We start from the raw sequence: 22,485 nt of genomic DNA, 5'->3' as shown, positions 1-22,485 counted from the left end.
CCTTCTACTTAAGCTTAATAAATCTACAAGTCCATTCAGGAATCCCTCTGGAGGACACACAGGTATCCTCCCACTTTTTATTACTGTAGTCACTACGTGATTAAATGTTCATTTATTTCATAGCAGTTTACTTCAGCTTTTATGACGGACATTAGCAAGAACTCTTTGAACATCCAAGTCACTTGTTACTTCAGCTAGATCATCTTGACACATGAAATCTCCAAGCCTGCAAGGTAGAACACAGATCAATTGTGAAGCATTGTGGTGATAGACATTTCTACAATGTGTATGCAGAAAACACTGAAATCTGACTGCCCTGGCAGAGATAAAACATGGCAAAGGCAGGTGGGTTTTGCAGTGGGGTGCTACGTGCAGCTGGAGCTTTGTGAGTCCCTTTTAAATCCCAGTAAATAGCAAGAGTTCGGCTATGCACTGGGCACGGTGTTAGGATGTAGACACTTCCAAGAGTGGAGAGCTCCATGAAACCTCACCTGTTTGAAGTGGTTATGCTTCATGATATTATCAGGAAAAACACTGCATTAGTACTAAATAAAAAAGTTGAACTGTTTTCATCAACTGGTTTTTAATTTCATTTCCATGTGCTGGGAGAAACACTTGAATGCTTGATCCTTCTCTTCTAGTGAAGGCTTTTTCTGTATGAATTATTTATACTGCAGTGATACATCTGTGGCTGCTGTCCCTTTGAGGTTACCATTTGCAGAGGGCTGGCCTGAAACCTGCTGAACTGCAGTTGTCATGAGGCAACATTTACAGCATAGCTGTGAGCAGGGACAAACTTTGCTTAGTGTGACTGAGCATCAAGGGGCATCAAGCAGAATTTGTACTTACCTAAGGGACCCTTTGGCACTGAAAAGCAGTGAAGATGTAGCTGGCATGGCCTGGGACTGTACCTATATTCCACTATTTCTCAGCAGCACCATGAGGAGAAACCAAACAAGGAGGGAGGCTTGATAATAACTGGCAAACAGCACTGATAGAATTTTACAGAACTAAAAGCTTTGAGTATTGGAAATAGCAGCAAATGTTTTGGAGCTTTGAGAAAGTAGGTGTTCACTGAAGCTGTAATAGCACACAACTCCAGGCAGATGCAAGTGCCAATTTCTGGTTACTAAATCAGCCAAAGAACAGACTCTTCTCAGGAGATAATCCCAAATAGTTCTCCCTTGTATTTAGATACCCTGACAGGGCTGTCTGGCCAGCTGCAGGAGCCCAAGCCTTGCTGTGGCAGTTGGATAGGTGAGAGTAGGAGAAGGTTACTTTTCCTGTGCTTCATCAGCTCATGGAGCAGTCCTTGTGCCCAAAACGTGCCCAAATAATATAGGAAGAACCCCTCCATATCTGAATGGCTGTGCAGAAAAGGGGGGATTAGCACACGATCATTCAGGGAGGAAGGGCTTCCAAATGTCTTCAGTCCCATCTCTGGCTCAACACTGAACTTGGGACAGGTTGCTGAACATTGCTGACAACCTCCCAGGAGAGAGTTTGCACAGCCCAGCTGCTGTGGGCAAACTGCTCCAATATGTGACTGTCCTCATCATGAAACCGACTCCTCTTCGTATCAGATTGGAACTGTGTTCTGGGTTAGTGTGAATTCAGAGCCCTTGGCTTTTGATTTGCAAACCAGCACACCCCCATCACACTCTGGCAGTGAATTTCTCTCATTTACACGTGATTAGAGGGCTCCTAATGCAGGGCAGGCTGCACTTCCCAGGTGTGTATTTCTGAGCATACACATTTAACAGTGTTCCTCCATATATCTGTTTGTCAGACCAGCTGGCATGGAAGCAATTCCCTTGTGCTCTGGGAATACAAATATGTGTTCTGGCCATTCTTGGAAACCACCAGCAAGATGTGATATTGCCACACTGAGGTACAATTGGCAAAGTAGCTCTTGTGGGCCACTTTCCCACCACTTCAGCTGCTCTCTCTCTCTCTGTGCCTTCCCTCTTTCTGCACTCCACTCAAATCACAAACTTGCTGAAGAATGAGACACCCACCTCTATTCCCTAGAAAAATTAATCACTTTTGAGGGTTTATTCTGTTGGCTTCCTTTAGATCAGTTTGCTTCTCCCCTGGGCCTGGACAATCACCATTTGGGGAAGAACAGGATATTGGGGGTATTTCCAAAATGTCTTGAACAAATTGGTGTTCATTCTCATGGCAAGGAAATAACAGCACAACATACCATGGATAGTACCTGGGAAGGAATCTGTGGGCCTTGGATTGATTTTGTCAAGATGAAACTGCTGAGAGTTTAGGACATAAACGGTATCAGGCCAGGGGAGCCAGTGATGCTCAAAGTGCTGGTCTGCTACTGGGTCTGAGTAAGAATCTGCATTGCTCACCAAATTAGAGAACACTCAGTGCCTAATCCACAGCCACCCTTGAAGGTAAGTTGTCTGGTTTGGGAGTTTTTTGTGGTTTGGTTGTTTGGATTTACTTTGGGCTTTTTTTCTATTTACTCAATGTGCAGAGCAGCCAGTGAATTGTAAGTAGTGCCTTTTCCTTGCTGGAGATGGGCCAGCTCATCCCCTCCTTCATGTTCTCCATTCTCTATGTTACCTGTCTTCCACAACCTGGAGGCTGCTCTGTGATTGCAGGACTTGCTGACCTCCTTCTAGTTCACAGACAGAGATGCTTTTATTCCATCTTGTCCAGAACTCATCTCCTGGCAATCAGCTGAGCTTGCAGTCTGCAGCAGGAATCTGCCACAGAGTGAACTGCAAACCTTGGGACAGAGGTGCTGAGTGTTTCTGAGCGCTGCCATAGGCTCATTCCCCTCTGGCTGCCTGCATGGAGACCTGTGGGCTGCCTGCACAACGTGGCTTTGAACAGCAGCAGCTTTTTGACACCCCAGCTTGGGACAGAGAGGTGCCACTTCCTGAGACAGGTCATCAGAGATATAGGGACAACCCCCCTGTGGTGTTACTTGCCTTTGGCTCCCAGAGATGCATTTTGGGGTCTCAGGACACTGCAGTGGCAGCACCTTGGTTTTTTTATGTTAAAAGTCCCAGTTAAATGGCAAGATTGTACCACTCCTTTCTTTTCTTTTGTGTTTTTTTTTTTTTTTGATTGGTTGGTTGGTTGGTCTTGGTTTTTGTTATATTTTTAAATCCTTGCCAGGGTAACTAGTGCCTGACTCCTGTGGATAAGCCAGGAGCTGCAGGGTCAGGGCACAGCTCTGGGTTGCCAGTGTGGGGCCAGTGTGGGGTCAGCACTTGGCAAACGCTCCTGCAGAGATCCCTGTCCAGTGCTGGGGACTGTCCCAGTGCCCCTTTGGGGCTGCCCTGAGCAGCGTGGCCAGGACTGGCAGTGACCCCAAACAACTTCCCCAGAGACCAGCAAGAACTGGGGCTTCTGAGCTGCTGGGGGAGACCAGGAATCTGCTGATGTAAGGCAAGGAAGGTGCTGCAGAGTGGAGGTCGGGGGCAAAGCTTTGGAACTGATTACTTAGACAGCTGGATGGCCCAGTCTGTGGAGGGGGGGGAACCCAAAACTTGTGCTTGCAATGGGGTAGAAGGTGTAACAAGGAAAGGGCCTATCACAGAGAAGATATTTTGCAAGCTCCTGAAATTCAGTGAAGAGACCAAGTAGTTCTGTAAGGCCATTGTGATGCTTTTTCTGTATTGGTATCAGAAAAGAATTAGAAAGTGTCTCCCACACCTGGTGAGGGTGGGAAGCCTGAGGATTGAGTGCCTCAGACAGTTCCCCTGTACTGAACTCACCCCCATGCAGGACTCTGCAAGGTGGGTTGGTACCTGTGGTTGCTCAAGCAGGTCTGTCTCTTGTCACAGCAGATGTCACTCAGGAATTTAGTGCTGATATCAACAAAACCACATCAGCACATTGTGCACTGCCACTCTCAGGGAGTCGGTGGGACGGAACCTGCTCAGGCACAGAGAACTCCATTACACTGCAGGGAAGCCTTGCTGGGCTGCAAAGACAGAGAGGAAGGAGAGTCAGAAACATCAGCAGCTTTGATCTCACAACTCTCACATGAATGAATTAATTCTGTATTATTCATGTTACAGACAATATAGCTCACATCACCAACTTCAGGGAATATTTCTTTTGACTTGTTAAGCATCTTTAAGGATAAGACACATTTAAGTAAATACAATATATCATGTGCATTTAAGTTGATGGTAAGTTCCCCAACTGGCACTTTGAAGAACTGAGATTATCTTGCCTCACTTACACATTCCATCCAAATTTTGATATGGATTGTCAATAATTTTAAAATTTTAGTAAAGATACATTTTAGTTACATACTGCAAGCTTAAGTGATTGTGTGGTATCTAAATTGCTGAATTAAATCATTCTGCTAATTGGACTTAGTACCAAGTGTCCCCTCTCCTGTGGCATGTTAAAAAATTCCTTGCCTAACTTAATGATTGTGTTCATTCCTGAATGGTGAGGTGGGCTTGTAACCTTTTTGATAGAGTTCATCATTTTTGGTTGTTTATCTTTTGCATGTAGTAGGAAAAGCCTTGAGAGATTATTTGCCTCAGAGTAATCTTGGAGAGCAGGTTATAGTCCTGTCCTGCACAGTGCTAAGAGTGATCTGTGGCCCTGTGGCACTGCCACCCACCCCCCCTGAGAGCAGGCACTGCTCCAAGTTTCTGAATCAGGCACAACTCTGCTTTAACTGTAGCTGAGCTTTTTGGACTCTGAGATGAGGTGGGAAAATTGGTCACAGGACCAGAACACACAAATACAATTCTGAAAATGCTTTCCACTGACTGAGAGTGCTTTGTTTTCAGCTGGGTTTGAGTTTGGTTTTTCTTTTTGTTTCCACCTCACCAGCCACATCTTTAGGGTAGATAAACACTAAAGTGCTCATAAGGAAATGTGCTTTTTAAATTCTTATTATTCACTAAAGCTCATAAGAAAATGAAGCATTTACAATATTCAGATGCTAACAAGACATTTCCTGTGTGCACCTGAGCAGCAACAGCCAAGGCCCCTGCCCCTGCTGTAGCATGGGAAGTCCAGGTTTGCCACTCTGTACTTGAGGGAGAGCTTGGGAGCCACCTCCTGGAGGATTGTGCCAGAGGGAAGCAAATGCCATCCTCCTCACGGACAGCAAGACGAGGAAACCCAGACCTGCTGGGCTCTCTCTTCCACTTTTCCATTCCATCTCTGCTCCTTGCCCTCCTCGTTGCACTTCCCAAGTCAGGAATGAGTCTATAAGGACCTTGCACCTTATGATGGGACACAAAACTGACTTTGCCTGTTGGGAAGGCTTGAATGGCTCTGTCTGTACATAACAAAAACATAAATGTACAGAAATGGAGACCAAAACCAAATGGCTTTGATATTTCCCTGCAGCTGTCCAGGCACTTACACAAGCTTCAGGGTAGGATTTGCCATTCAGCCACAGCCCTTGTTCCTGCACTGTCACTTAACCTCAGGCAGATCCAGTTCAAATGCAAACCTCGAGCCCAGCCCCACGAGGATCTCCTGTGATCCACACCTTAGCCTGGTATTCACTTTTAACACTCCTCCAGAGCCCTGCTGATCCCCAAACTTCAGAAAGCACCTGGCAAACAAAGCCACCTCCCCAGCAGAGAGCAAACAGAACCTGGTGACAGGAGACAGGACACTGCTGGTATTAAATATCTGTCTGGGAATGCCAGTGCATTCCTGCTTTACTCACTGTAATTCATGTTTTAAACAGGCACAATGCAAAGTGCAGGTCAGACATCACATGAGCAGCAGATATTAGATTTTTACTGAGCCTGGGATGGGCACAGAACTGTGTGAGTGATGGTTGTCAGTGAGTGGCTTAAAGAGCTGCCATGACTGAGACTTTCCCTGCCATTCAAGAGTTTTTTATTGGCCCAGTTACAGGGTTTTATCAGATTTCTCAGCCCTAAAAGAAAATGGAGTGATTTTATTCGAGTTTGAAGTTAGCTCAGCTCTAAGCAGGGAGTGGAACTTGTTGACTTTCCCCTGCAAATTTTTCTGAGGCTCTCAAGTGGTGATGGTTGTGAAAAGGAGAGGAAAAGGATCAACAGGATATATTTAGACTTCTAATATATTTTAATTCCAGTAACTATATTGATTCTCTGTTTATTATATAATAATTGTGATAATTTTCCTTGCACTTTATAAAACTGTGATCTATGCCATGGCTGGAGCATGATGCTACATGGGATAATCAGAGGGCATTTATAAGGTGAAAGGTGGATCAGAGAGTTCTGCTCCCCAAGGTTTGGCTTTGTATCAAAGTGCACAATTTGGGTTTTGACCACCACACTGGCTCAAGGTCCCGGGATTATTTTCTCTGTAAAATTCAATTTATTAATCCAAATGCTGCCCAGACATTACTGGGGATGAGTAGGTGCTCAGTTCCTTAGCTGGCTGTGCTCATTCCACTCTTCCCTTTCCCCATCAGCTGTTGTGCAGCTTCTGGATCACCCCCAACAGTTGCTGCTGAGGAGTTGACCTCCGGCAGCTCATGTGTGATCCTGCCTGTGGATTGGGTGCTGTGCTTGCAACTCCTCTTTGGGGAATCTTCTTCGTGCGGTCAAATAGTGAAAATATGAATTTACTGGGCAGAAGTGCTGGTGTTTCCTGTGTGCCCAAAGCACCCAGGGACACAGGCATGAGACAAAACAAAAAGGGCTCTCCAAGAAACCATTCCTTTGTGCCTGGAAACAGGGCACGGCACCAGCATGGGGAAGCCTCGGCAGTGAAACGAGAACCCACCGGCTGTTTGCCAATTACAGGTTGGATTTTTTTCCTTATTCCCTATCCTTTAGTGCCATCTACTGGCTCTGACTGAAGAGCTTCTTCGTTGGCCCTGGAATAAATACCTTTGGTGTACTCTATTCACTTAAGAGCTACAAGTTTTGACAAGGGACCCTCAGAGAGGGCTTTGGGGATGAATTTACTGAGAAACATAATTAACTGAGAAACATAACACTTGTGGAATAGTAAGCTCAGACCATAATTGGGAAGAAATAATGGACAAAGAAATGAGAAGACAATTCTGAAAAGTCAGCCCTTAAGTATTGCATTTCAGCATTTTGAAAACAAGTAATTTCGGGTTTGTTTGTGTATTTATTTTGAAGGAAAGCTTTTGTTTGGAAAACATCCCCCCAGAACCCTCCCAATGTTTCATTTTAAACAGGTCTACATAAAAGGGGACAAAATGCATCTTGAGAGTCAATTACATTTTTGTGGCCTTACCTGCAGCCAGGATTAGCAGAATGACTCCAAGAAGCACCTCAAAGCTCTCTGGGGAAGGAAAGTAACCTCTTGCTTGGACAAGAGTATCCTGCAGTTTGTTTCTCTCCAAATGTGCTGCAGGTATTGGCTGTTTCATGGCTCCAGGAAACTGCAGGTAATATTATAACTATCAGTGTCCTGAAAAGGGTCAGATGGGTATTGAGTCAGGCAAAATTAATTAATTAATTAATTAATTCATTCATTCATTCATTCATTCATTCAAAAATCAATCATTCCTCAAAATCTTTGATTTTGCTGTTGATATGAGAAGGATGTTTATCATGGCTGGGCCTTGACAAATGTCCTCTCCTCTTACACACAGCTTCTGGGCAAACCCACCTGCATACACCAATGCTCCTGCTCCCAGAACAGGAGAGGAGGGAACGCTCCAAGTGCAGCCCTTCCTGTTGCTGCAACACAGCCAAGTATTGAATCACAGCAGTCAGCAGGTCCCTTCTGCCAGGAACGACCTCCCATGGGCAGGTACCATGTGGGCCAGGATTATTGCTTTTATTCCAGTACATCCTTTCCCAAGGAAAGCACTGGAGCAGAGCTGAGCATTGGATGACACCCATGTGGAACAGATCCTCCCCCTCCTTTGTCCAAAGTCCAATGGCAAAGCATGGAATAACTCACAGACAGGGCCTGGAATGAAAATGGTTCTGTTAAAATTAGGCAAAGAATGCAATAAGAAAAAATGGGCATCCTTTTTGTATATGAAAGAAATGTAGGGAAAAATTTTGAAAAAAGGGCACTTTTATTTGGTGCCACCTCTCATTTTTTATGGATAAAACCCCATAGTGAGCAAACAGAACAGAAGTGGGAAAGCCAGGAGCCTTTGCTTTTCACAGTGGACTTAATTTCCATTTTCTCTTCTCTTTCAGGACAGGGAAAATGACTTAACTCATCCCATCTTTGCCAAGAGCTTTGCTGTTTGAGCAGCCAAACCCAAAAGGCTCTAGAACAGCTGGCCTGTACTGGAGGGCCCAGGTCCTGCCTGTGGTGTGGGGTGAGTCCCCATTTGTCCCCAGAGTGTCCCAAAGGCAGAGGAATCTGCCCTGGTTTCAGGCTGTCCTTGCCCTGCTCCCTGCAGTCCCCAACACCTGGGACACAGAGAGAGCCCTGTCCAAAGGGGCCTTTGGCTCCTTGTCAGGAATGTGGTGGCAGCCCCGGGAGCAGGTGGGAGGTGAGGACTGGGGCAGTGTCTGGGACTGATCCAGGGCAGGGCAGTGTTTATCTGGAGGGGTTTGGCCCCACACACTGAGTTTCAGCAGGATCAGGGTCACAGATGCTGCATTTTGTGCATCCTGGGATTTTCTGTCTCCGCTGGAGATTTCCTGCTGGGTTGTGGCAGTGCAGGGAGCAGAATTAAACCTGCAGCTCCCATGGGCATTGCTGGCCTTTGTCTCCCTGCTGTGCCATCAAACCATGGGAATTTGCTGCTGTCACTGCCACCCTAGCTGGGGACTGTGTCCTCCTGCAGCCCTTGCCAGCCCCAACACAAGCTCCAGAGGTGCCTCTATGCCATGTTGGGAGTGTTTGCTGGGAATGTGCCTCATCCCTGGGAGGATCCTTTTGTTCCTGGGTGGCCAGACAGAGCTTTTGGGCTTGTCAGCTTCAGTTTGAAGGCAGAAGTCACTGAAAGGGAGAAGGACAAGGAGGTTTGTCAGAGTGGTGCTGTCAGACCCCACCTGACAGTCTGTGCTTGGTGTGTGAGGTTGTTGTGCATTTGCAATGCAGGGAATGAATGTCCCCTTCCCAATTCAGCCCAGCAGATCCAAGGGCTCTTACAGGAATATTTATCCTTTACTTCCCTTTGTGACAACTTCATCTACACCCTGCCATGAGCAATTCCTTGATTTCTCCTGGAGAAAACCTCATGGCAGAAGCTGCTTGCAAAGCAGCCCAGAGTTGTGTTTGGAGCAGAGAGTGCTGAGAGCTGCGTCTGCCTGTGCTGCCCCCGCCTGGCAACATCCTCATGGGACAGCCTGGGCAGATGGGATTAGATGGAGCAAAATCCCTTCCTGGAAGGGGTTTTCTCCTAGGCAGATCAGGCATGGGGCAGGAAGTAAACTTTGGAAATCAGCAGAGTTCCCCCAGAAAGCATCACTCACATCATCATGAATGACATGACTTGTGCCCACTGCTCAGGATTCACCCAGCCAAAATCAAGAGCAAAGGTTGGTCTAAGTTTGAGAACACAATAAATCACCTTTTTCTTCTTTCTTTCTTTCAGATGCTGGACTTGTCTCTGTACTGACATGTACTGAGCTCTGCACTGTTAGGCCTTGATGGCTGTGAGTTCATGTTCTTCTCACTGGGGAATTGGAAATAATTATCAATTAATAGCAGAAAAGTTTTCTGAAACCTTTCCCCTTTTGTGCCCCTCTGTGTGGATCAAGGGCAGAGAGAGCAAGCAGAGGAGTGACCTCGGGCTGGAGAGGGGCAGGAGGAAGGCAAAGGGACTTCCCTGGTGTCACCAGGGCACCTGTGGGGAACAGAAGGGACACTTTGGAGGCAAAATGGAGGTAATTCATGGCAGAGTTGGGGGAAGACCTGAGTTCATTCTACAGGGACCAAGAATGGGGATCATTTTGAGGAAAAGCTGAGGTGATGTTTAGGGAAGAGAAGGAGTCAATATTTTACAGGAAGGAAAATTTTGGGGGTAAAACTTGATGTAATCTGTAGGGGACAAAATGAATATTTTGGGGTAGAAATGAGGTACTCAGAAGTGGACAGATGGGGAAAATTTTGGAGGCACAACCTGACCAAACCTCTAGAGCAGAGAATGAACACTTTGAGGCAAAAATGAGGTCATGAGTAGTGTGTGTGTAAGAAAAATTTGGGGGTTAAATCTGAGATAATCTCTAGGGGAGAGCACAAACAGAGTAAGGTAACATGAGGGAATCAGTTATGGGCAGGTAGGGAAATTTTGGGGGGTAAAATAATAAGAAATTATCTGTAGGGCAGAGAATGAACATTTTGAGGTAAAAATGAGGTCATCAGTCGTAGGCAGATGGAAAATTGGTGGGTAAATACTGAGAAAAGCTACATGGTAGAAAATCAGTATTGAAGTAAAATTGAGGGAATCCATGGTGGATAGGTAGGGGAATTCTGGGGGCTAAGTTTGAAATAATTTAAATGTTTACAATGAATATTTTTAGTTAAAAATGAGGTAATATGTTGTAGATAGGTAAAGAAAATTTTGGGGGTAAAACTTGAGTAAACCTCTGGGGAGAGAGTGAACACTGACAAACTGAGGCAGGCACTGGGTGCAGGCAAGGAAATTTTGGGGGGTAAAACTTAGGAAAATCTCTAGGGCAGAGAATGAACATATTGAGGTAAAAAGGAGATGATTGGGGAGAATTTGGCAGGCAAACCCTGAGATAATATGTCAGAACAATAAATGTTTTTAAGAAAAACTCTGATGTGATGTGTAGGGGGCAGAATGAACATCTTGGGGATAAGGCAGACATAACTTGTGTGGGTTTGGTTTTAAAATCTAGTTAGTATATAGGGTACAAAATGGATATTTTGGTCATAAAATCTGAGTTATCCTGTAGAGCAAAGAACGCATATTTTGAGGTAAAAAGGAGGTAAACAGAATTGGGCAGATAGGGAAAATACTGGGGAGACATAGTGAGGTAATGTCCAGAGTAGAGAATGAATACTTGCTTGTAAAAAATGAGGGAAGCAGAAGTGGACAGACAGGGAAAATCTGGAGGGGAAACGTGAAATAATCCCCAGGGAAGAGAATGAAAGCAGAGGTAATCACTTGTGGACACATAATGAAAATTTTGGGTGTAGAAAGTGATATTTTCTCCAGGATGGAGAATTAATATTTTGAGGTGAACAGGCAACAACTAGTAGTGGACAGGGAGGGAAAACATTGGGGGTAAAACTTGCAACAATCTGTAAGGCAGAGAATTAACATCTTGAGGGAAAAATGAGATAATCTGTAGTGGACAGAAAAGGGAAAACTGGGGGTAAACCTTTAGGTAATCTTTAGGTGAAAGAAGGAACGTTTTGAGGTAAAATGAGTTGATCAGTAGTGGACATCAAGGGAAAATTTGGGCAATAATGTGTAAGGGTGAGAAGTATTTTAGAGAAAAAAATCTGACATAATTTCTAGGGGACACACAAAGATTTTGAGGATAAAACAGAACCAGTATGTTGTTTGGTTTTAAAAATCTCAGTAATACATTGGGGATAAAATGGACTTTTTGGTCATAAAATCAGAGTTAACTTGCAGGTGAAAGAATGAGTGTTTTTGAGGCAAACTGAGGCAATCAGTAGTGCACAGGAAGGGAAAATGTTGGAGGTAAAATCCAAGGCTATCTCAGGTGAGGGAATGGCTGTTGGGAGGTGAATTCAGGACATGCTGTGTCCTCCTTCTTTGGCAGCAGCGGCAGGGAATGGAGAAGAGGCCCCGTGTGGGACGAGGCTGGAGAGGGGCAGGAAAAAGGCAGAGGCACCACCCTGGTGTCACCAGGGCATCTGTGGGAACAGAAGGGACACTGTGAGGCCAAGTGGAGGTGAGGAATGGACAGTTTGGGGCAAAATCTGAGTTCATCTTCAGGGAAATAAGCAGGGGATATTTTGGAGAGAAAAGCTGAGGTGATGAGTTCACCCAGCTTGGCCCAAGCTGTGTTTGCACAAAGTGGGACCAGAGGTGAAGGTCAGCCCAAAGCCAACCCTGCTCAACCTTTAAGTCCCAGAATAAATTCTGCAAGCTGCACATGGAGGGTCTAAAAATATATAAAAACAGAAGCAGGAGCATTCCAAGAGCAAACCAGAAGGTTCCTGGGAATCCCATTAGAGTGTTGTCATACCCTTTTTCACAGATCTTTAAGTTTTTTATGACAACACTGCATTTTTCTGTTGGGATCACTCACTCCATGGGCTATGAGCTTTTTTTGGGTTTTAACTTCCTCACAGTGGCCCTGACACTGCTCAGCAGCTGGGAGAAAAGCAGAGTTAGAGCTCCTGGCAAGGCCAGGGTGTTTTCCCCTAGAGCTGCTGCCTACCAGCCTGGCCAGGAGGGATCTGCTTTGGTTTATGCAGGGCAAGAATATTTTCAGTGATTCAGACGAGATTCCAGCAGCCTCATGTCCCGGCGCTCCCTGGGCAGCTGCTCCGCTCTCCCGCCCCTCCTGCTCCCAGCCCGGCCAGCTGTGCTGAGGGGAATTTGTCCAGCCAACAGCAGGGGAAGGACATGAGCTCCCACCCTGGCACTCGGATTGTCCCTCTGGGGGATGCTGGGATTTACTTACATCATTCCATACATTTAGCTGCTGAAATTTCCCAGCCCAGGCACTTTAGCTGACAGGGCAGCACAAAGATTGTTCTCTGTGTGGTGCCAGATTTGGGGTTCAGGATCAGCTTTGCTACTTCACAGGAATTATACCCACAGCCCCACATTCCCTCCTGAATTCCTGCTGGAATAACCTGACCGTGCCTTGTGGAGTGTGGACATTCCCATGCAGAGCTGCCACTTCAACACCAGCTGTGGCAGGAACCAGGAGAGGTTCCAGGGAAGGTCATTGAGATCAGGACAAGGACAGGTTTATATTCCATAGAATTTGCTATTTATAACCCTCATCCCCCAGCCCCACTGATGTCCCTGGGGGACACTTGGCAGAGTTCCCTGGAATTCAGCTGATTTCATCCCCCCTGAGGTCAGGATCCAGTTGATATTTTAAGGCAGGAGAAGAAGGCAGTGGCCAGGAGCACTCCTTGCCCGTGCTGAGGCAGCTCCCGTGCCCAGGAGAGGACATCTCTCCCTGCAGAAGCTGAGTTTATTTCAGAGCCTCAGCAATGCCTCTGCAAGTTCTTTTCCCTCAGGAAAGGGATGCACATTCCTGCTTTCAGCACACCTTCAGTGGGAAAGTCTGGGAGCCCAGGAAATTCCTCTGGCTGCCCTGGAGGACTCGAGCCCCTGCTCAGGGGGCTCAGAGACCTTGGCACAGAGCCCGAGACCTCTGTGCCTTTGATTTAGCCCTTGGAAAAAACAATTACCAACCTTTACATGAAGGATTACAAGCCATGGCAGTTTAAGTAGAAGGATAGTGAATTTATCACGGGGTGAAAAAGTAGATTTTGGGGTTTTTAGAATGGGGGTTCAGGGGGCAAGATGGAGGAATCTGCACGTGTCCAGCCTTTCTCCTCCTTCTTCTTCCTAGCTTCCATCTTCTGCTGTGATGTTGGCACTTTTAGATTGGTTTAGAGTAGAAGCTCACTGTCTAACATAGGTGATAGGTATTGGAAAGTAATTGTAAATATTGTACATGTAGTTTTTAGTATAAAGTCATAACACAGGCAGGCAGAGTGCCCCAGACTGTCCTGCTGAGCGGACCTCGGTGGGACAGGAGAAAGAATTTTATAGATAAGATACAATAAACTGTGGGAACTCAGCACATCACTTCAGATGTCCAGAGTTGCTGAGAGAACCCTTGGGGGGCTCGTAAATCCTGGAATGTTGCCAGGAGCACCTGGTGGCTTGACTTCAATCCCTCTAGGGATGTGCCACCTGTTTGAGGACATGAGAGTCACTTGGGAGTGAATGGTGCAAGAAGGATATATTTACAGGGTGAGATATAGATTTTAGGGTTTTTGGTACAGGAGGGTTATGGAGACAAGATGGAGGGATCAGGGTGTGTCTTGTCCTTCTTCTTTCTTCTTCTTGTCATCCATTTTCTGTGGTGATGTTGGCACTTGGGGATTGGTCCATGGTGAAGGTGCACTTGCTAATATGGGTGAAAGGTATTGGGAAATAAAGGTAAATATCATGTACGTAGTTTTTAGTGTAAAAAGACACGACCGCCCTGTGGGTGGTCAGAGTGCCCTTGGCTGCCTTGCAGGTCAGACTTCGGCTGGGCAGAAAGAAAATTCTGTAGACAAGAAATAATAAACAATCTGAAGACCAAAAAACTGAAGAGTCCAGACTTGTCCTTTGAAGCGCGGGCGGCCCCAGAACCACCCTACGCATGTCTGGGCAGAGACAGACAGCTGACCGGACAATAAACAACCTTGAGACTGAGAAATGAAGAGCTCTGACTCCTTCTTTGAGCTGGGCTGGGAAAAGAGACTTTCTAACACATCTCCCGGTCACTCTGACCAGCTAGAGACCCCAAGAGGAAAGCTTTCCATCACTTCTGTGGTTCCAGCTGGCTCCCTGAAAAACTCCAAACTTCATGCAAACAAAACTTCATCCGACTCTGACCTTTTATTTCAAGGGCATTGCTTGGGGTTTCATTTCTGTGAGAGAAGATTCCCTTGACTTTAACACTGCTGATTGATGATGTCCCCAGTGCAACAAGTGATCCACAGGAGCTGTGGGATGTTCTGCTCCTCCTGTAATGGCATTTATGGCTGAGCAGGTCAGAACAAGGCCTGAGAAGACAGGACTGGAGAATCAACACCAAGCAATGACCCCTGTGCTTGGCAGGGGACTGGAGCATCCCAGTCCAGGCTCTGGGCTTCTTTTCCCTTTTTTTTGTTGCAATTAACTTGGCAGGGGGACTTCTGAATCCATCCAGACACTGAGACATTTCCTGAAACGGATCCTCCATATAAATGGGGTATAGAAAAGACACTTTGTGCTGTTCTTTTGAGCCAGCAAAAGCTTCCTGATGATAAGGAAAGCCCCGTATCTCTCCTGAGGAAGACACCATGGTTGTCACCATGCAGACGTGATGAAGGAGAGAAAGTGAAAAGATACGGACTCTAGCTGGCTCACAGAATGACATGGCTCCTTGTTCACCTACTGAGAACTTTGTTTCTTTCTTATAACCAATGGGCAGTGACTGTGTATGTTGAGTAAATGTAAATATCTTGCAAGAGTATAAAAGCAACATGTTGCTATAATATATCTCTCTTGCACCCTTCTGATGAAGTCGTGGTACTTTGTGCTGTGTCGTGCTCTATAACAACAATGGGGAGTACAGAAAAGCTCACTGCCACATTCAGAAACCCTTCAGCAAAGCACTGGAAAAGCAAAGGTGGTGTGGGATTACCTGGAGTGCCAGGGAGCGGAAGCCAAGGTGGGAAACCAGCACACAGCAAACAGCTGCCACTGCTTCTCTCTCCAGTCACTACAGCAAGCACAGCTTCCCTGGAATTTCACACTCAGAGTCTCTTCCAAGCTCAGCAGGTGAACAAACAGGAACTCCAACATCTCCTTTCTCTGTACTTTGGGCAGCACAGACCCACCAGGAGGAACTGGAATTCAAGGGTGGATCCAAACATGGGACTCCTGCTTGCCACTCTCTACCTTTTCTCCAGCTTAGCCCTGGGCTGGGAAACGAGAGACAAAAAACATTTAAAAAACATCCCTGAGGTGTTTTGAGGATGCTCAGGCCTGGGAGAAAGCCCTTCCCAGCACCCTCCTGGCCTTTTCCCACTCCGAGAAACTGTGGCAATGCACATCCAGACCCAAGTCAGCCTGGGATGCTTTCTGCACACCAAACACCACAGTCCCAGGCACCAGGAGCTTCAACATGCTCTGGATGCAATTCCCAGCCTCAGTGAGCCCTAGGGAGTTAAACCCAGCAGAGAGGAGAAGAGGAACCCTGTGTCCCTCTGACCCACCCCACAGAATGGGCAGGAGCAGAGGCAGGCCAGCAGGGTCAGAAGCTGCTGGGTTTGGCTGCTCAACACCAAAACTTTCAGCATTGCTGGGGCAATTAGTGATTTTTCCTGTCTTAAAAGAGAGGAAGAAAAGAAAATTAAGTCCCCTGTGGAAGTCACAGACTCCTGGCTCAGTTTGAGCACACAGATGCTCATCCTCTGCAGCACCTGGAAAAAACTTGGAAAAGGCAAAAGTAAAATGACGTTTCCCATCAGAAATTGGTGTCTACAAACATCAGTTTGTAACAAATTTAATAAGATCACTTTCCTAGACAAACCCCAGGCCATGGAGGTCTCTCCAGGCAGGAGAACTACAGCAAGCACAGGCAGACACAATCAGGGATTGGCACTTCCTAAAGCCCCCTCTGCACCTTTGCCCTTTCTTTGTAAAGAAGGGGTGGCAGCTGTCCAGAAATGCTGCTCAGAGACATGGAGCACATGGGGGAAGTTGTGAGGACTGAGGTGGAGAGAGCAAAGAAACAGAGCCTGTTTTCCTTGTTTCTGCTTCTCAGTCATGGGAACTCTGAAAGCAGGGACAGATCCAGGCTGTGAGCACTGCCCTGGCTTTGATGGATCATTTTTGCTCAGGACCCTCAGCTCCATCCTCTCCTGAGAGCAGCAGAGAACTGCTGCAGGGGAAGAGCTGAGTTAGTCCCAATCCAGGGATGCAGCCATTCCAGAGGGAATTGACAGGGACTTTTATCACACACAAAAATCCCACACCATAAGCACCGAACTGGACTTCACTGAGCTGCAGCACAAAGCTGCTTACAGCAGGCAAAGGCAAGAGCAGCACACAGCACCACTGAAACAGCCCCTGGGCTTGGAGGAAAACAACCCTATGGAGTCAGAGGGTGGCATTTGGGAACAATCCTGGCTGCCTGGAGGCAATTCAGGCCCCACAGCTTAGGCTGCAGCACAAAGTCAGTGCAACAAGTGATCCACAGGAGCTGTGGGATGTTCTGCTCCTCCTGCAATGGCATTTATGGCTGAGCAGGTCAGAACAAGGCCTGAGCAGACAGGACTGGAGAATTAACACCAAGCAACGACCCCTGTGCCTGGCAGGGGACTGGAGCATCCCAGTCCAGGCCCTGGGCTTTATGTGCCTGCTTCTACTGCAGTGAACCTGGCATGGGGACCGGTAAATCACAGACCCTACAATGAAACACTTCCTCAAGCAGAATTAAAATCCAACGGTGGCAAAGCCCACGGCCTCATTTAGAAACCCTTTAGCAAAAAACCCCTTGGAAAAGCAAAGGTGGTGTGGTGACCTGGAGCTCCAGGGGACTGAGGGGAAGGTGGGCAAACAGCTGCTAGCAAACAGCTGCCACTGCTTCTCCCTCCGACCACTGCAGCAAGGGCAGCTTCCCTGCAATTCCACACTCAATATCTCTTCCAAGCTCAACAGGCACCAAAAGGCACTCCAAGATTTACTGCAGACTTTTTTAGTGCTGCTCTTGCCATGATCCTTTGGGCACAAGGAACCTTCCAGACTGTCCCACACCTTCACATCCCACTGGCTCGTTTTGGCACAGCTGGAAAAGTTCACTGTCCCTTCCAAAAGGATCTTTCTGCAGCCTCTTTCTGAAGCCAGAACATCCCCAGCTTTGCTTTCCCCTCAAATGTTTTGTTCCCTGCACAGCCAAGGCCCTTCCAGTGCTTGGCAAGTGTCAGCCGAAGAATCCAAGAGCCTGCCTGGGAGGGAGGGACGTGCGTGCCCCAGGAAGAGCATCCCAAACCTGTCACTGCCAGCCCTCCCTTCTCACCAGGGCTCCAATGGCACCAGAACTGTCCCTGCAGGCAGAATTCCCCCTTGGGAGCAGCATGAGCTGTCTCCAGTGTACCACTGGGCTGGGAGAACAGACCAGCAGCTCCCAGGGACACCAGGGGCACCTGCTGAGCCAACAGCAGCTGTGAGAAAGGCACGGAGGCAGCACCTCATCAAAACTACAGTAAAACAAATGCCAACACCTCGGGAGTCACTCCAGTGTTGAATTCCTAAAGCAAAACCAAAAGGATTTTTATTTTTAGATGCGTGGGAGAAGTCCATCCCATTTTAACCCATTTCTGTGTCTTGTTTCCAGCCCGCTGATGTTCATTTCCCAGCTCTCACCCGGCTGCCAGCGCTGTGGCTGGTTCCACACAGACACACGAGGCTGCTGCCAGCTGCCATTACAGCAGCTCCTGGGAACATGAACACCCCCCACACCTCCCAGCTCCCCGGCCCGAGTCCGCCCAGCACTCCCAGGGAGAGGCTGGCAGCGGGAATTCTCTCTGCTGGCCCTGCCTGGCAAACCCTGCCTCCAGCTCCGGCCGCCACCTCGCACCTCCTGCGAGAGAGGAGCTGCATCCTGCTGCCAGCTCCCGGCGCCGCTGGCCCACAGCCCGTGTCCCTACAGAGCCCGTGTCCTCGCACGCTGCTGGCCCACAGCCCGTGTCCTCACACCGGGAAACGCCGTGGAAAATCGCGCTGGAAGCGCGGGGTGGGGTTCAGGTGATCGAACACCTATCTCCGAGAGGCGCGCGCTCCTTCTAGGACCCGATTTCCTCCCCTACCCAAAGCGCATGCGCAAAATACCACCATCTTTGGAAGGTCAAATAGGCCTAGTGCCGACAGCCATCTTCGGCGTGCCGTCACGTGACTTCCGGTGCAGTCCGCTACCTTGGGCGCTGGCAGAAGTCACATCCTGTTAATACTCCCTCTTTTGTGTGGTATCACGTGACTTCCTGCTCGTGCCACCACATTGGATACTGGCAGAAGTCGCTTCCGGATGAGACACCATCTTTAGTGCGGCATCACATGATCACCGGGTTGTTCCGCCATCTTTGGCACTGGTGGAAGTAACTGCTAAGTGAGATGCCATCTTTGGTGTGGCATCAAGTACCCACATCCCTTCGCCGCCATCTTGGGTGCTGGCAGAAGCCGCTTCCGGCTGGGCCGCCATCTTTGGTGTGGTACCACTAAGGCCTTCGTTCCTTACAAAGGTGTCTACTCGGCTGCCTGACGCTGACCGCCCTGCGATGCCGACCTGGCCCCAGTGTCCATCCTGGCCCTGCCCCTTCCCGCCGTCCCGCCTCCCGTAGTGACACACAGACCGTCACTTTGGAAAGGATTGCACAGCCCAGCAATGGCTTCAGAAAGAGCCATGAAATTTAAGGGAAAGGCCATTTCCAAGAGAGGTGCTGGAGGGGCGAAGGCAGCGTGTGCGGTTCTGGGCCGAGCTGCTCACGCCAAGCCCCTGCCTGGGCTCTGACGTACAGCTGCTCAGCTCCCACCAAGACTCCCCGCAGATCTCTGGTGGCTGCTCGCAGCTCACCTTGTCTGCCCTGACTGAGCAGGGAGGTGAGGGGGCTCTGCCAGTCTCCGTTTTTGTTCTACAGTGCAGGCGCACGTTCAGTGCAGCTCTGTGTGTGGTCTCTGTGCTATTCGAGTCGTTGGTAAAGATGTGGTTTGTGGTCAGCGTGAGCGGCTGGGGAAAGGATTTCTGAGGTGAAATTTAGGTACTACACTTGTTTGTGACTATCCCCTAAATTACCACTTGCAAAGCCCTTTGCAAACACATTCATCCCGTTCCTTTGCCTTCTCACAGAGCCAGCAGCTGGCTGACATCCAGTATCTTTAAAATGGTAAATAAACAAAGGTCCGGCAGGAAGCCAGTGTGTTCCCACCACACAATTCAGCGCTCCGGAGAGCTAATTGTCTTCATCAGGTCCTTCCAACTATACCTTGCACTCTGCTAGAACAACCTCCTGTGCACTTGCCTTATGTCATCTTAACCCCTCAGATGACACCAGGAGCCTTGGCAGGAGCAGGGACACAAAGCAGCAGGCAGGGAACAGGATCATCATCATCATCATCATCACCTTTCTTTTCCAATTTAATATCTTTCAGCTCTGGCCTGGAATCAGGTTTTTCATATATCACAGCCAGCCAGCTACTCAGCATTAATTTGCTCAGAAGCTTTTCCTGTGTTTTGCAACACACAAATCCTTGTGGCACTCCTTTAAATTCTTCGATCTGAAAGGATCCAAAATTGTTTATGAACAATAATTCTTGGGTACCTCAAGTTTGAAACATATCCTTTGTGTCTAGAGTGAATTCAATCTGACAATTCCCAGGTCACTGCCACGCTCTGGGTTATTTTGGGATGAATTGTTCTTCATTTCCCACAATGGAGCAGGTGTATGTAGACCACCATGAAGACCCACTTAACATATCCAAATGGATCCTTTGACAAATTTTGAAGTATTTTGTTAATTTATTTCGCTTCAAATGCTCGACTAGTGTGATCTCATTTCACAGACTTCTCTCATAAATTGTCCACTGGAAGTTTTATTTCCCAGGCTCACCTTGGTGTTTCTCAGAGAGGGCTGGGAGGTGCTTGCAGAACACCATGGAAATCAAGGAACAGTGACAGTAACTGTCAGCTCCTCTGCCAGTAACTTTGTTACCTTGTCCCACATCACCTCCCACGGCTTTCATGGGAAATGTTTTTTATCCTTTACCTACACCTTATGTTTTACTCTGAAGCATTCAGCTTGGTGGAGCAGCATTTTGCATTTGACTGCTGGACCCTGCAGATACTTAATCTAGAAACCATTTTGATTCTTTTTAGATTAAAGAATTCACAATACTTCCCAATAAAGTCAGTGTCAGGTTTGGGGTTTTCCCCCTTAATGAAAGTCTTCAAAAAAAAAAAAAAAAAAACCAAACCAACATTTAAACAGTTCAGTAGATTTTGTAAAACTGCCTCCATTCCAATATTTAAGATGTTCTTTGAGAAACAGCTCTTGACAATATAAAATTAATATGTATTACACACTATACTGTAAAGGAAAAGAAAAAGAATTCGGCGTTATTTTTGTATTAGTATATTATATACACATTACACATATATTATATATACAAATATTTGTATATTATTTGAAAAAATTTTGGTACATGAAATTATTTGGAAATGCTGTTCTAAATGTTAGTTTTTGCAATTGTTGAAACAGAACCTTTCTTCTTTATTGAAAGGGGTCTTTTGTTAGTTAGTTTGTTTTCCCCAAGAAATACAATTACAGAAATTGATTTGTATCTGCAAAATGTTTATGTTTTGATCAACACTACATTTTGTAATTGCAGAATCTGGAAGTTCAATCTGTCTTTCCATTACCTTATGGGATCCGTGTGTCTTGCTCCAGACCTGCTGGCACCTTGCATATCCCCTACCATGTAAAACCTTCATAATCCTGTTTTTCCCTTCAGATTTCTCAGCTGAGCCTGAGGCCCCTGAAGAGACACCTTATAAATAGAAAAAGTAATTCATATCCATAAATCCTCAAATAAACTGTACCTACAGGATCCAGAAATCTTATGGGATGCTTTTGCCAGTTCTCAGCACTCCAAATCCACTGGGGTTGGTTTAATCCCCACAGGATTCTGGGGAAAGAAGGGAACGAATAATTCTGCATCCAGTCTGAGGGCTACATGAGATGGTGAATAATTGCATACCAAGTGAGGAGGCAAACCAGCTCATTGTGATCATCTAATTAAGAAATATGTAATTTTCCCTACACTTCAAGGGGTCTGAGCCTCCAGTTTACTTAGGAAGAAAGTCAGCCTCACCTAGATCCATGGGAAAGGTATGGAGCAACTAATCCTGGATTTCCAGACACATGAAGGACAAGCCAATCTTGACCAATCTATGATTCTGTATTGCTCTAAGTTCTATGAAATAGTAATTTACAACAAGTTGATGGGAAATATTCAGAGAATGTAGAGAGGCAGAAATTACTTAGCTCATGCAAAAGTTTTTGTTACCTAAGTTGGTGTATTGATTTCTTCTAATATAATTCTTGAAATGACTTTGAATACTGAAGCAGAGGAAATGTATTATATATTGGCAGCTAGAAAAGGAAAAATAAGATTACCCTATTTTTTTTCCATATTAAAATAAAAAACCCAGGGGAAAACATTGTCAATTTTCTGTCACAGTATATTTCACAGCTTGTATACTGTAGGTTTTTTTGTTGAATGGGTTTTTCAGTAAACTCTAAAATTAACTTGAGGAAGAAAAAATCAACTAACAACATCACTGAAAATAAATTTGATGTATCAAGTGCACATCAGTGTCTTGATTACACATTTTCCATAACATAATTAAACTATCCTCTTGAAATTGATTCCAATGAGCACCTTCTTAGAAATTTTCATCCTGAAAAATGAAAAAGGAAACAGAGTGACATATTCTTAAAGTAATGTAATGAACACAACATTGGGATAAAAAATATTTTTTGTCTCTTATGTATACAGAGGGATGCAGTGAGAACTGTAGTAGCAGCGGGCTTTGCTGTCTCAGGCATGTTCAGCAAAGGATGCTCTCCAAAGACCTTCTCTTTAGCTGCAAGAACTATCAAGGAATTATTGAGAAGTGGAGATCAGGAGGGCAGATAAAGGAGAAAACAAACAGGACCGTGCCCTTGAGTGTTCAGGTATCAGAGAAGTAAGGAAAAACTTTGTGTGTACAGGAACACGTTATTTCCTTGCCTGTGGAGGAAATGGAGAAGGCCATGTCCCCGATGCTCCAGTTCAGGCATCCATCTGAGAGAAAATTA

The 22,485-nt window shown here is 46.5% G+C and overlaps 1 long non-coding RNA gene across 4 annotated transcripts; it reads right to left on the bottom strand.

Annotated features, from left to right (window-relative positions):
* Positions 1-34: 34 nt before the first annotated feature.
* LOC139587906 (uncharacterized) lies at positions 35-18,454 on the bottom strand. Of its 4 annotated transcripts, none has more exons than XR_011678528.1 (6): positions 15,273-18,454; positions 9,470-9,574; positions 7,597-8,895; positions 7,219-7,395; positions 3,780-3,955; positions 35-226 (listed from the first exon to the last, which is right to left on the bottom strand). It is a non-coding gene; the product is annotated as an uncharacterized lncRNA (long non-coding RNA). The 4 variants fall into 4 exon arrangements; XR_011678529.1 differs by lacking the exon at positions 35-226 and having other exon boundaries at positions 3,065-3,955; positions 15,273-15,552; positions 18,213-18,454; XR_011678527.1 differs by lacking the exon at positions 35-226 and having other exon boundaries at positions 3,065-3,955.
* Between the last annotated feature and the right edge of the window lie 4,031 nt (positions 18,455-22,485).

The sequence above is a fragment of the Agelaius tricolor genome, unplaced genomic scaffold (genome assembly GCF_023055355.1).
Source record: "Agelaius tricolor isolate 1412-34295 unplaced genomic scaffold, bAgeTri1.0.p SCAF_3, whole genome shotgun sequence".
In the NCBI taxonomy this organism is placed as follows: Eukaryota; Metazoa; Chordata; class Aves; order Passeriformes; family Icteridae; genus Agelaius; species Agelaius tricolor.
The sequence above is the reverse complement of the archived record's forward strand: the minus strand, read 5'-3'. Positions and strand labels throughout refer to the sequence as shown.